We start from the raw sequence: 14,432 nt of genomic DNA on the forward strand, positions 1-14,432 counted from the left end.
TATGCTAGCACAGATAATACAAGATTCCAAACTAGCAATCAGATTGCCATCATGAGGCTCCACGGCTTGTTATGTGTCACTCTGTCACTCTGATAATAGTTATTTATTTTAGATCACAGCTCTCCTAGACACAGTATAAATTATTTGCTTCTCAAGAGACAGCAGTCAGGCTTTCTGTAAGTGATAAAGAGGAAAAACATACTGACCAAGTGCAATGCACGAGCTGCTTTTAAACACATCACTGCACTACACTTTGATTTCAGTGGCTTGATCTTGAGAGCCTGTTTACTGACTCAAACAGTTGAGGGCAAACCTTTATATCTGGAAGGATTTATAGAATGACAGTATTATCCACGTTTGTTTGGGTTTTTTTCATTTCTTTGACTTCAAGGGCTTTGCTTGTATAACGATATGTACCTTAAACCCTATTGTCTTTTGTTATTTTCCTTCCCCATTTTGGCAAAAGCCTTTGATGATTCCTAGTGGTTCTAAGTGTCAGGAGCTGCAAGTGGAAAAGCTTTTAAAAGATAATTAGCAATTCCCTGAGAAATTAGAAGCATTTGTGCTTCTTGTATTCAAACAACTATGAAAAATCCATTCCAGAATAGTTCATGATAGCCAACAGTCTGCTGGACAATGAAGAGTTCTGGTCAGAGGACCAGGAGTCAGGCACCTTGCCATCATGAACCCAATCTCAGACATGTGTGTCAGCTCTCTGGACTCCTAGAGATTCTGCTCAGGCCTTAAGGCAGCAGTGTGTTTTCTTGTTTGGTAAAATTGTTGTCAGTGACTCCAAAATTCAAACTGTCTTATACTGTTCACTCTTTCATAATGGAATTCTGCTTCTAACACTTTTATTTGCAAGAATATGGCAAATAATTGTTGCTGTTACAAACACTCGTTTGTACCAAGAGTGTAGCCAGCAGGACTAAGCAAGGGATCATCCCGCTATACTCAGCATTGGTGAGGCCACACCTTGAATACTGCATTCAGTTCTGGGCCCCTCACTGTAAAAAGGGACATTGAAATTGATGGAGCGTGTCCAGCAAAGGGCAGCAAGGCTCATGACAAGACTGGAGAATTGTCTGTTCTGCTGTGCCTGCACTGAGAGGAGCAGAGGAAGAGGCATTGGGCTGAGATAGGCATTGCAATAGGTTGCCCTGGCAGGTGGTGCAGTCACCATCCCTGGAGGTGTTTAAGCAGTGCCTGGGTCTGGTGCTGGGGGATGGTTTAGTGGTTTAGGGGCTGCAGTACTAGTGCTGGGTTGATGGTTGGACTTGATGATCTTAAAGATCACTTCCAGCCTTGATGATTCTGTCACTACATGTTTTTGCTTACTCTTCTGTTGTGTTTCTTTCAGAGCATGGCACTGGGTAAAAGTTCTTTACAAATTAGATTTTTTTTTATATTTTTCCCAGAAATGGTAGCTCTGTTTCCTTCCTTTTCTCATCAGTTGCTTTGTCCTATTTTGAATAAAAGATAAAGCAGCCACTGGACATAACCATTCAGTTTTATTTTCACAGAATATGCTAATGAAAATAAGCCTAGAAATTTTACGTGTTGTGCCTGGCTACAAACAGTTGATCATGAGCAAGCTGTATTTTATAAGCTATGACAGGATTTTGCACACTATACTTTTATGAGCAAGGGTTTTGTCCCTCAATAGCCAGGATATTCAGAGTATGTACTCAGGCACCAGGAGGTACAGCTAAGTGGGCATGAGGATGCATCTGCAGTCCCACATATAAAATGTGTACTCAGAATTCAGGCTGAACACAAAAATACACTTCCTCTTTTAATCCTTTAGGCTGGAAGTATGCTGCTCTGGCATGCCACTTGCAAGCTAGGCATTCAGAGGATGGCAGAAAAATGAAGAAGAGGGGATTTGTAGAGATTTGTAGAAATCTAGCACCTTCACCCCCTATGAATAAATCCCTCCTGGATCTGATGAAGTGTCAGAAAGAAATCAAGGATCCCTCCCTGTTAATATCATTATTCTGGACAAAAGAAGACACACAACAGTGGCATGAAATTTCTGTTAGTGAGTTGCTTCCAGCTTGTGAAATGCAAAAAACCAGACCCATAGATGTTGTAATTATGCCAATGGCAACATACTATAAAGAAGGGATCACCTGTAAATAAAGGGATCACCTGTCTTCAAAAAAAGAAAGGAACAACGAGTGATGATGTGATCATGATCTTAGAAGCAGAACTTTCCAACCCCATTTGGTGTGCAAAGCACTGTGAATATTACTTTTTCCCCCTTTTTCCCCTCTTATCACTTCTGAAGATGGAAATTGTATTTTCACCCTCACTTTACAATGACTTTGGAGTAATTGGTTAGCAAAATACATAAAGCTGAGGTGGTGAAAGATTTACTGCTGCAGTTTTACTTGTATCCATACAGAGTGCCATCTAGGGGAGTTCAATAAAACCTCATCCAAGACTGAGAACTTCATCCGTCCTGACAATCCAACTGGAAAGTTCCTCACCTGTAGGATAATGCTCCAGGATCTTGCTACAGCTGCTGAGCATACTGCTTAGAGTACATAGGGTGATATTAAAATTATAGGAAAATAAACTGGGAAGAGATTACGACAAGATACAAACAAACTGGGTCCATAAAAATCAACAATCCCTTGTTCAGCTTGTGAAAAAAAAATCAGCTTTAAAATTCAAGCTTGTAAATGGAGTGATTAAATCAATTAAGAAAATTACTTTTCTTTTTTCTCTGATAGGACAGAAAGGAAGTCTTTAACTCTTACAAGCATATAAGGAAATTAGCAAATTTTTGTTTCATTTTGTTGGCCTGGTTTGATCTCCTCTTCTAACTGTATATATTTTTAATCAATATATATTAGGAGTAATATGATCAAGTCCATAATTGCACTTCTGCTTAACATTTCCTTTACTTAGCATTGCTTGAATCAGCCTAGACAGGTCTGTTTTTTCTCCTTTCTTTCTGGAAATTGTGATAGGCAAGTATATAAATTCTGAAGGTCTCAATGCAGCTAATTATGCTGAGCTACTTTGATGACTCTTGAATTTCTACCATTATTTAATTTCCCAAGACAAACTTGCTAAAGAAAATGTACTTTATTTTTATTCTTTTAGAAAGACTCCTAAAATTCTTGTAAGAAGCACTCAGAAGGGCCTGTGCATTTCAGACTAGGTCTTCAGGCATGGAACCATATGCAGACTAGGTTCCTTTCTCCTGCAGGAAGCAGCATCTGTTTCTCACACCATCCCTATCTTCTCAGACTTGCATGTTCCTTTGTCATCTCTTTTTGGCCCAACATAGTCGAAAATCTCTAGTTGACACATACCAGTCTCACAAGGCTTTGCTTAAAAAGGTCTATTTGAGTCTAATTGCTTTGCTGTATCTCCTCCACCATACACATTTCCTAAATTCTTTGGGTTAGGAACAGTCTTCAAACTCTGTTCAGCCCCTGACTCATAGTTCAGTCTATGGCTTGGCTTCTCAGTGCTGCTAAGGACACATTTCTGGAAGACTTCATTCTGCTTGTGTCTCTGACATTATCATTGCATCATGATATCATATTCTTTTCCTGGGAAGAGCAGCAATACACTGGTGCTGTGTGAAATCAGCAGTAACAGAAGCTGTTCTCATTTTTTCTTGAGCTGCACAGTGTTTTTTCTCTACAATATTGACTTAACAGTTTAGACATATTTGATATTCACAAGTACCAGTGGAAGTACAAACTGAGTTTGCAAACATATCAATGTCATTCTGTATTTTGTTTTTCCTTCTCATGACTTCCTAGCACCCCTTTTAGCAGCAATCTCCACTCACATAACTTTAACATTAAGATAAGAGTAAGTTTCTTTATTTTTTATAAGCATGATTTACAGAAAGGGGGATGAAAATCAATTATAATTATGGCTAACACACTAAAAAAAAATCCCTACTTGAGCTGTGATTCTTGGAAGCAAATGAATTGGTAGAAATTTTATAAATGGTTCGTAAGTATGTTTTCTGTTCCTGCTCTAACATTTTTCACATTACTAAACTGGAAAACTAAAAGAGTTAATGGTACCAGTGGGCAAAATTCCTCTCACTTTCATCCCCTTCCAAGTCAGTGTCAGCATCCATTGATTTCTGGAGGTCTCAGGCAGTGGGACATAACACATGCTTCAGTTTTGTGTGGACTTAAGCACACATAATCCTTAAGTCGGTGTATATATTTCTGAAGCCAGGAAATAGTAAAGGATCTTACTTGTATTTCACACTGAGTAACAGTGGGTGAAGTTGTGCTGTGATTTATTTGTTCCTCAGTAGCCAGCCCTCTAATGCAAGTTCTCCTTCCTCCCATTTTCTGCTTTTAGGAGGGAGAGAGGTGCTGTTATTTAGCAAGGGGCTTTTTTTGCTCTACTTCATGATAAAATGACAAATGTAGAATAGTAAAAAAGGCCAAAAATTGCAATGATAACACAGTCATTTTTTCCCTTCTTAAAGAACAAGTATGAATAAATCATCCATAATAGCATATGATTATCTTCTATAGTATCTACATTATAAGAAGCATAAAAGCACAATAAGCTTCAGAAAGGTAAAAATGAGTTTTGCAGTGCTTTTTATTTTGTTGTTCAAGGTATACTACACTATAAGGAACAGAATTAATGCCTAACAAATGTATAAAATAAAGAAGGGAAGCTTAATTCTTCATACTGGATATAACTGACAACAGTATTTAATTTTGTTGGCTAACAAGTTTTTGCCTTGTGTTTTGTTTTTCTTAGAAGCATTCAAGCTTTGACATGCCTATGTACAATTGCAGGACAATTCCCCTTCACTTGGCACTAAATTGCAGTAAATCAGAGCTTTAAACTGAATAATCTGCCATGGGAGAATACTGCATGTGGTTAAGCCCTTGTCTCCTTGAAGCATTCTACGTTAAAATGCCAAGATGGGAAATTGTATTAGCCTCTCTGTCAAACACCTCTCTGTCTGCCAGTAGCTGCTTTGAGTGGAAATCAAGTGATGCAAAGAACCTGAACTGGGACAAATCCCTTCCTGAGTGAGAGAGTGGTACACAGACTTACCTGTCCCTTTCTAATTAGCTCCAGTAGTCACTGTGCCCATGAGTCAATTAGCACTTTGTAATTGTAATTTCATTCTAACCCTATTTTTGATTTTATGTAATGCCTCAAGCCGGCTAAAGTTCTTTTTCTTCTGTCAGAAGGGAGTTACTAGCAGGGAGCTGGAATGGCCCTGCCAGACCTCCCCTGGCAGATGCTGTGCCTGCTATGTGAAAATGTACATTTCACCCTTCAGCTAGATCTAATTTAGAAATCTTTGAGCTCCTAATGATTTCCTATAGTTTGGCCTAATTGAATCTAAGTGCTTTTGCATTAAAACTGGAATGCCCAGCTGGGCTGAAGCTGAAAACCTGTGACCCTGAAACACAGTCCCAGAAACACAGAAACCCTCCTCTGTGTTGGAAGTTGCCATCCACTGCAGCAAAGCCACAGCCATCTGCCATTTAGACCCAGTGCACAGATTGCAAAAATAGTTTGGCTAGGGTCAGTGTCTTGTGCAGAACTGGATTACCACTAAAATGTGCAGCAACTGCTCCATGCAGTGATGCTGCTGCAGCCAGAGGGACTCTACTGCAGGAGCTGCTGTGACCAGTGTCCCCCTGGGAGGGAGGGGGCTCAGTTTCTGCTGGGAAATGTGCCACCCAGACCAGCATCACCGTGGGGAGCTGCACTCTGGAGCTCTCCCTTCTCTGTCTGACCTGAGATGCTGTGAAAGATTGACCAGCATCTCAAAAGTTCTACCTCCAGCAGGTGCTGGGAGCAGGGAGAGACATGACGGCAGACTCAGATGAAGCTGCCTGGGCTCCCCTCTCTGTGTCTTCCACCAGAGTTTTCAGTTGACTTTTCTCCAAATCTATTAAAGCCACTCATTAGTTTCTCTATGAAATCTCTTCTTGAAGGCTTCTACAGTAGAGGACCATATACCATGCAGGGCTGGTCCATTATCGGTGGGATTATTTCGTTTTTTTCCCCAAAATTCTGCTATTCTCTTTAATGTTCAGGCAGAAACAAGAAATATTTGCACTATGTCTAATTAGAAACCTCTTCTAAGAACACCACACCACAAGTGCATAGTACAGAATTTCCTATTGGTCTATTAATAAACATAAAATATTAACAAATAACTTTCAAGCACAAATACTGAATATGAACTCCTCATCTTATTCTCAAGCTAAGAATGATTCAAATGATTGTATGAATAATATCTAACAAATGTCTAGCTACTAAAATCATATCCCTACAAAACTAGGCAGACTTGTTTTACATTTTAAGACTAAATTTAAGTAAAAGCACTGCTGTGGTGTCCAGGGGATTGGAAAAACTTAGCCAATTTCTGTCATACATTCAAACTAAATCAGACTGTTAGGCTCTAATATTTACATTTCACAATTTATGGCCGACTAAATTATACTTCCAAATATCATTGCAGTATAGCAATTATTACATTCCAAATATCATTGCAGTATAGCAAATTATTTACAAAAGATGAGCTAAGGAAAGCAAGTGCACAATTTCTGTTTTCATTGAGGTGAAAAACACAATCATCTTACTTAATCCTATGCTCCATTGGCAGGAAATTTTCCTTTGAGGTCAGCACAGATCTTTGTTTCAGAGGGAAATACTGTATTTTGTAGCAACACTTCACTTTGCTATCAATGGAAGCAAAATAAAATAAATGGAAGACGTGCTTCTGAAGGTAATGGTAGTAAGTGAGAACTTCAGTGGTGTTTCCCAATGTGCTACACTAGCAGGAAAAGAAACATCATTTCATAGAATCATAGAGCCTCATCTCAAAGAACTTTTGCTTCTGGTTAAGAAATACATGGGTGTGGGTCTGAAATTTAAGAAACTTCAAAGTAACCTGCACTGCAGCATGGAAAGAATGTTAGACCTTATGAATTTTAATAATCCCCACAAGGACAAATCATCTGATTCATTCAATGACTTCTGGGCTCCAGTTAATGTCAAGATACATGCAAGAAAACACCTTAAATTTCTGATTTTGAAGTTTACTTCTGTTTTCAACAAAACCCTCCTTGTTTCCACCAGAAATGTCACAGAAACAAAGCAAATATTTTCTTCTAAATAAATGATGTTTCATTTGACCAGACAGAAGTATTATTTTTCAGTTTTCAATTTGGCAGGAGGCAGGAAGAGCCTCAGTTTTATCCAGATTTATTTATTTTTGACTTTGGTTTGTTTGCATTTTCCTGCTTTGAACTCTTTCATAGGTGACCTTCTGAAATGTATTATAAGTCCAATTTGACAGTTAGAGACAGCTTATGGCTCCAAAATCCCTTCTTCAGTCCTCATGGGACAGTACATAGGACTATCCTCTCCCTGTTTTCACATACAAAAGCCTTAGGACCTCTCCCTAGAGATGTTCACAGTGTGCAGTTAGAGGGGTGGTGCATAGATCTTGCCAATTTGCTTGCATATTTCAAACAGAACAATATTGTCTCTGGATTTTAGCCAGGGAAATAATTTAACTTCTCAGAGCAGACAATTTTTTGTCTTTGGCACAGTGGTACTCCCTAAAGAAATAGAAAGATCAGCTTATGAGCTATTGATTTAGAAACAAGAAATTATTTTAACAAAACTGTGTTGCAGTAATGTTACTTTTAGTGAATTTAATAAAAAAAAAAATCCAATTCTAAGTTTGTGCAAAAAGTACTCATCTGGGTATGTATATAATACCAAACATACTTCCATATTTATGGAATACATATTTCTATAAATAATTGGCAGAACAATCTACCAATTGTTTATTGTTTGTTGCAGATATTCCCATATCTTTATAAATTTTATTACTTTAGTAATTTTTTTTTAAGATTAAAGATTTTATAAAATTGATCTCTACAAAAGAAATGTTGTCAATTTGTTCTTCAGTTTGAGGTGTCACTTATAAGGTTTCAACCTTCATAAATTTTGGATTCATGATAACTTATGAGCTGAATACCAAGATTAAAATAGTAACAATAACAGCCACTTTCAGGATTCAGCATAGCTTATACATAACCTTATTTTGCCCATGATTGCTTTTTGGCAAGCACCCCTTTACCACCTGACCCTGCAGTAGAGCACTCTGGTGACAGTCACACCAGGCTGGACATTGAGGCTGTGTGTGGGCTGCTCATGCTAAACACACCTTGGAAACGTGTTGTTAAACTTTAGAAATGTTTCAGGTCATGGTTTTAGCCTGACCAGACGCCCAGAGAATTTGCAGGCACGGCTCAGGGGTCAGCACGGGCACTGACAGGTCCAAAGACACTGAGTGCGAGTGACCATGCTGCTGTCGGTGTCTGCGAGCTCCGAAGGCGCAGGTTTTTGGGGTCAGCTGGCCCCTGCCAGAGAGCAACCCCCTTGCATATTTAACTTACTAGCATAGCTGAAGCTTTAGAGGCAGCAGTACAGCTAAACTAATTTTCATGTCAATCAATAGTGGATGAACAATTTTTGTGAAGAAGAAAAAATAAGCCTGATCTTTACAACTCATTTGACTTCACACTTGTATTAATTCCTCTTTCTTAAGTAAAGTTTGCAGCATATACTGATTTCAGATCCTTGGCAGAATAAAAGCAGGTAAAAAGACCAGTGCATCTTATATGTTTTTCTTTTTCTAAAAGCTGTATCTTTGCACTGCTGCTGATTCTTATTTTTCAGATGCTGTCTCTCTGTTGCAGCACAACCCCAAAAGACACAGCCAGCACATAAATGATGCACAGGCCAGGCAGCAATACAGTGCAGTGCAGTGAGGAAAAACAAACACCGAGGCAAGGAGGAGCTGGGGCAGGAAAAAGGAGGGAAGCAGGAAATGCAGGAAAAGCATGGCATACGACATAGCACAAATCAGCGACTTGGAAGTATTAGCTATGACAGGAATCACATGAAATGAGTTCTGCCAATTCTAACATATGTCCTGTGGGACTTCAGCTGGAGCACTGAATCAGCATCATATTGTAGTCAGCCACACTCTTTCCCACAAAAACTTCTCTCCACATTCCACTTGAGGGGAAACCCCAGAGAGCTGACAGTATAAAACCTTCATGAGATTTTGGGGAACTTGTAGGCCAGGGCAAAGGGATCAGCCTTACTGTGGTGCTTCATGAAACAGCTGTTGTCGACAGTAAAAGTCATGGGGTTGGGTGGTGGAAAAACTGAGAAGTAAATCTCAGCAAATTTTGTTCACCATCCCTGCTTTCTAGATCTCTCACTAGTTTTTTCCTCCTAAGCAGAGACTTTAGCCCATGCTGTCTCAGTAATAGCCAGCCGAAAGGCACCTGAAATAGTTGTGCTGTTCTTCCAAATGTATATGGCAGTCCAGTGTAGGCATCAGGAGCATTATTCATCAGACCAAGGCTCAACACAAATATCTAAATTAGCTGTCTAGACTCCATTTATCATATAATGAAAGAGCTGTTTCTACAAAATGTCACACCTCATGCTAAAGTTGCTTTCTGAAATGACTGGTACACCATACAGTGGTTATTTCCCTCCACTGATAGCAAAGGGAGTTCAGATGTGCTTCAGACATGGCCACAAGATTACAGACACATAAAGTTAATGAGGTGAAGCTCAGTCATTATTGCTATATATAAGGAATAAAATTATCCAGAAATTGGAATATCACAGTCCAAGATGCCTTGTAGCTGAATTAATACAGTCAAAGTTTCATTTTAAAAAAATCCATTTCCCACAGCATGTTTCAGTTTCTATTTAATATAGAAAACATGTCAAATTAAATATTATTATTTGTAGTATTGCACTTGAGTGTCTACTTGACAAGTCAGGATGTACCACAACTGGAACAAGAGATGTTACATAGACTTTAGGCACAACATTACTTAAAATGTGTCTGTTGCTAGAAGTAGGTGTCAGCTTTCTTGTTTTTAGGAATCAGCTATGCCTCCTTGCCAAGAAGAAAGCTTGTAGTACCTGTAGCCTTTTGCTTCCTCACAGCTTTTTGGGAGCAGCCTCTCCCAGCTCCAGCCTGAGGCAAGAAGCAGTCATGAACAGTGGTGTTCCGTGAGACTCACACCCTCATGTGTTTTCTTCACCACATTAAAAGTGTAAGCATGGCCATATGTGTCATTTCTGAGTTTCCCAGAGCAGAACAAATTTACAGTGACGTACTGTAAGGAAGGCCTTCAGAACAAAGCCTCATTTTTGCACTTATCCACGGGTACAAACCACAAGATTTATCGGGGATGTAGGAATACCCATCTGGATCACCCCAGTGGTCCCTGCAACCATTATTCTCACTTCAGCAGTGGCAGCATGATATATTCTGTAGGCCAAGTATGCAAATGCCATATAAAAGAGGGGTTTCCTTGAACCATTTATGTTTGTTTGGTCTGTGGGTGCCCCAGGAAAGCTGAGAGCCTCATGCCTGCCCAGAGTGCCATTACGGGGACCCCACTGATCAGTGTGCTGTAGTGCAGGGCAGTTCAGCTGACTTGCTCAGGGACATGCACTGACAGTCTATCAGAGCTGAATACTTTATAGGAACCCCCTCCTGGATCTCCCCACTTTTATCAAGTATGACCTCTAGCAGCCTTGAAGGACACACACTAAGTAGTTTATGGAATAACACACTTTATCAATAACCAGTCTGATAACAGAAAATTGTGAAAAGCTAAGCTTAGAAGATTGCAGTTGATAGCAAAAACCAAATTTAAAGCAATAGACAGACAAGCTGTAATCACCAATGGAAACTATTTTGAGATAATGATTCAGCACACATAGAGTAAGTTTTTTACCCAATAAGTGTTCCTATGGAGGAGAAGACAGGTTCAGCCTTGTTAGCTGATCTCAAAAGTTATGATGGAATCTTCCATAATTTCTTCCCGTTCTTAGCTTTCACACAATTTCTTTAAATTTTGGGTGGACATTAAGTGACTGCAGTCATACATGCTTTTATTACTGATTGGTGTAAAATTCTCTCACTCTGCTCTTAAATCCCAGAATCACAGAATACTCTGAGTTGGAAGTGACCCAGACAGATCATCGAGTCCAACTCTTACACACACAGGGCTCAAACCCTGGCCTTAGTGCTATTGGCACCATGCTCTACGGTCAGGAAAACATTGAGCACATGCCCAGTGAAGGGGTGGTGGTACCTTGGAGGCAGGCACACCTGGGAGGTGTCTGTTACCATTCCAATCAGGTTGTAATGAACCAAGCTCATCCAAGGAGAGCGATTTTGCCCATTGCTGGTTCAGCAGCGATACATCTACTCCCGTCTCCCCTGCTGGCAGGTGCTGTGCTCTTCATTGGCTACGTGATACTGCAAGTTCCCCTGCCCTCAAGGATTACAGCAGAGCTTGGCTGAGATGTCCCCACTATGCTCACCCTCCATCTCATCCCTTTCAATGTGTGCTTAAGGTTGCAAGCTGAATGAGTGGGGAGTCACTGGGGAATAGGTTTCATGCCTGCCAACCACATTCCACCCAGGAAGCAGCAATTGCATTTCACCCTATAGCATCTGTACTGTTATAACTTCCATTAGAATTTAAATACCACTTCCTAGTTTTCTCTAATTTCAGCCCAGTCCTCTTCCTATAGTGAGTTTAGCATTTTCCACAGTCAATTCCCTCTCAGAATCAAGTAATTTCATTCATAAGTTGAAACTTGCAATAGTATGACCTCCTTACATTTTCTACCAAGTCACACAGGGATTGTATTGGAGTTCTTTCCTTTTTGAATTGAGGCAGTTTACCATGGCTTATAAAACAATATTTGTAACAATATCAATACATATTGATATTGGTATTTAAAGCATCACAATTGTCTGGATGTATTTCCCTTTACCTGACCTTCAGCCGTTCATTGCAACCTTGCATACAGAGCATCTGACTCAGCTGCTCTCTCTCTACACCACTAGAATCTGCCTGTCTGCTGGTGGCCTTTTCTCTCCATTTCCTTAGACACCTGTCAGCACCCACAGCCCTCTTTCTAACCTAACATCCTTTGGCTTAGACTTAGACTTTAAAGAGTGAAATGCTCTTAGTCTGATAGGTATCAGGAAGCCATATTCCTCAACAAACAGCATCTTCACTGCATTTTCAAGGATGCATGTTGCTATGCTTTTCTTACTGGCCCTGTTACTATTTGGTTTAACTCTCTGTGCTGAGACAAAAAAACACCTTGTCAGTAACAGGGTTAAAATATTAAAAGCATTACACACAATTGTCTTGGTTTTTATAGGCTGCAGGTTTAATGATGTGCTACATCATGTCCCTCAGGTCTTGGATACTAAAGGATCTTGCTTACTGTGAGGATCTCAGCTTTCACTGTAAAAACAGGGAATATCTACCCTTCAGTATTGCAAAAAACCTTTGAAAACATTATTGCAACAACAATAAAAAATAAAAAATCTGGAATCAATATAATGTAAAAGGTAGGTTCATGATTTTTATTATTATACATGGCTTTGGTGAGAGCAGAGGGAAGGGACAGTAGTTCTTTATTTCTGAATGTTTTCATGGTTAATACTGAGGGTGGAAAATTCATCTTTGGGAATGCTTTGCCACCAAAGACTTTAGAGCAGTAACAACAGCATTCTCTCCTTATTTTGTGTGGATATGAACAGTCCTACGGTCTCATTTATTCTCTCTGCAGATTCAGACCTTGATCCTGAAAGCTATTTATGTTGTACCCCTGAGAAGTGCTGCAGTGATATGCAGTAGGGCCTCACCGTGCAAGATGACAGATCTTGCAGCTAAGTAAACTGAGTGCAAAAAATCAGAGACATTTAATTTATCTATATTAAATTTAGAAATTTAATATAGAAATTGTAAGTTCAAATCCTGTACTACTAAGAAAGGAGATTACATAGTACAAAATTCCTGTTCACTAATTGTCCTTTACTCCAGAAGTCAAAGGGTGCACCTCCTCCCATACTCCATCCAGGCAACACTCAAACACAAGCTTGAATGTAATGAGGGGGATTTTAATGAGAAGACTGAAAGGTTGATACCTTCCTTTCCGTTCCATTAGGTGGAGCTCTCAGACAAGAAGAAATGAGCGAAAAGACCAACCCAGCCGTGGCACACAGGAATTACTAGTACTGTGCTACACGGGTATTTTTCCCTGGCGAGAGCTCTCTTTTCTCGCTAGAATTCATTTTTATCCAACTAGAACTCTTATTAAATGCTTTCAAAAGTACTATTACTCAGCAACTGCCTCTACAACTAGGTTTTCGTTAGCTTAACACATTGCTGAGATCAAGCTGCAAACTTTGGAGGTAGCTGAGAGGTGCATCATTGGTCTCAACATAAATAACCAGACTGACAAAGAAATAGCTATGGGACAGGGAATAAGAGTAGATAAAGAATTTAAAAACAATTTATGAAAACAAGAGCATTCTAGCAAGTTATTGACCTTTAATTATAGAAGTTCACTGACATTAATGGTGAGGATTCAGCTGAAAATGTTGTCATGCAAATACAAGGGCATAAATCAAACAAAAATGTCAGTGTTTGCTACCTGGTTTTCTGCTGCCTTCCCATTCCACTTTCTGATTTTGTTTTGATCTCATGCTTGGTGTATACGTTCTTGCAAAGTTTTGGAGAAGGTCTCTCAATTCCTGCACAACGTGAAGGATGAAAATAATCTTGTGTAAAGCACTGTATGAGCAAAGGACAGAATGCTGGATGCATATTTTCAAGACTATTGGCTCTTATACTACTTGCTTGTTATGTGCAGTAACTTAGAAATGTCAATATTTTTGCAAAATAAATTCCTGCTTTTGAAAAAATTGGAAAAACGTAAACAATGTTTATAAAGAATATTATCTGAATTAGCAGAAGTTAGCAGAGGTTGTCCAGAGATATACGGAAGGAAAGAGTCTGAACTGTTTCCTATTAGATTCTACACCTTAGTTAAGAGAAATTATTAACTTAATTCAATCAATGTAACTGTAATCAAATCTTGCTAGTTTTATCTTTTATGAAGGCAAACATGACACATTTGTAACAGACATTTTCAGTAAAGCTTAGCCTATCTCCTAAATTTATCCTTGATACAAAAATATGATCATTTAATTACTTCTGATGTATGATGCTGGAAGGTGGTTTGTGTCTTGTATTTGAATATCATGTCTGGTTCCAGATTTTGCAGCAAAATCTTCTGTAGACACTTGAAAAGTCTGCAAGCCTATTCCATTTTCAGACTTTTTAAAACCTGTACTCTATTGTACCAAAACCACATTGTGATAAAATAAAAAATATAAAGTGCCCATGAGACATGGGAACCAGCAACTTAATTTCTGTGTTGAAATCAGCTGGCCTCAATATTTGGCAGGCTTTACTTTCATACATTACTCTAGATTTGCTTCACTAATGTAAAAAGAAGCTTCTCTAAGTATTACA

This window comes from Prinia subflava, chromosome 3, assembly GCF_021018805.1.
Source record: "Prinia subflava isolate CZ2003 ecotype Zambia chromosome 3, Cam_Psub_1.2, whole genome shotgun sequence".
NCBI classification, from domain to species: domain Eukaryota; kingdom Metazoa; phylum Chordata; class Aves; order Passeriformes; family Cisticolidae; genus Prinia; species Prinia subflava.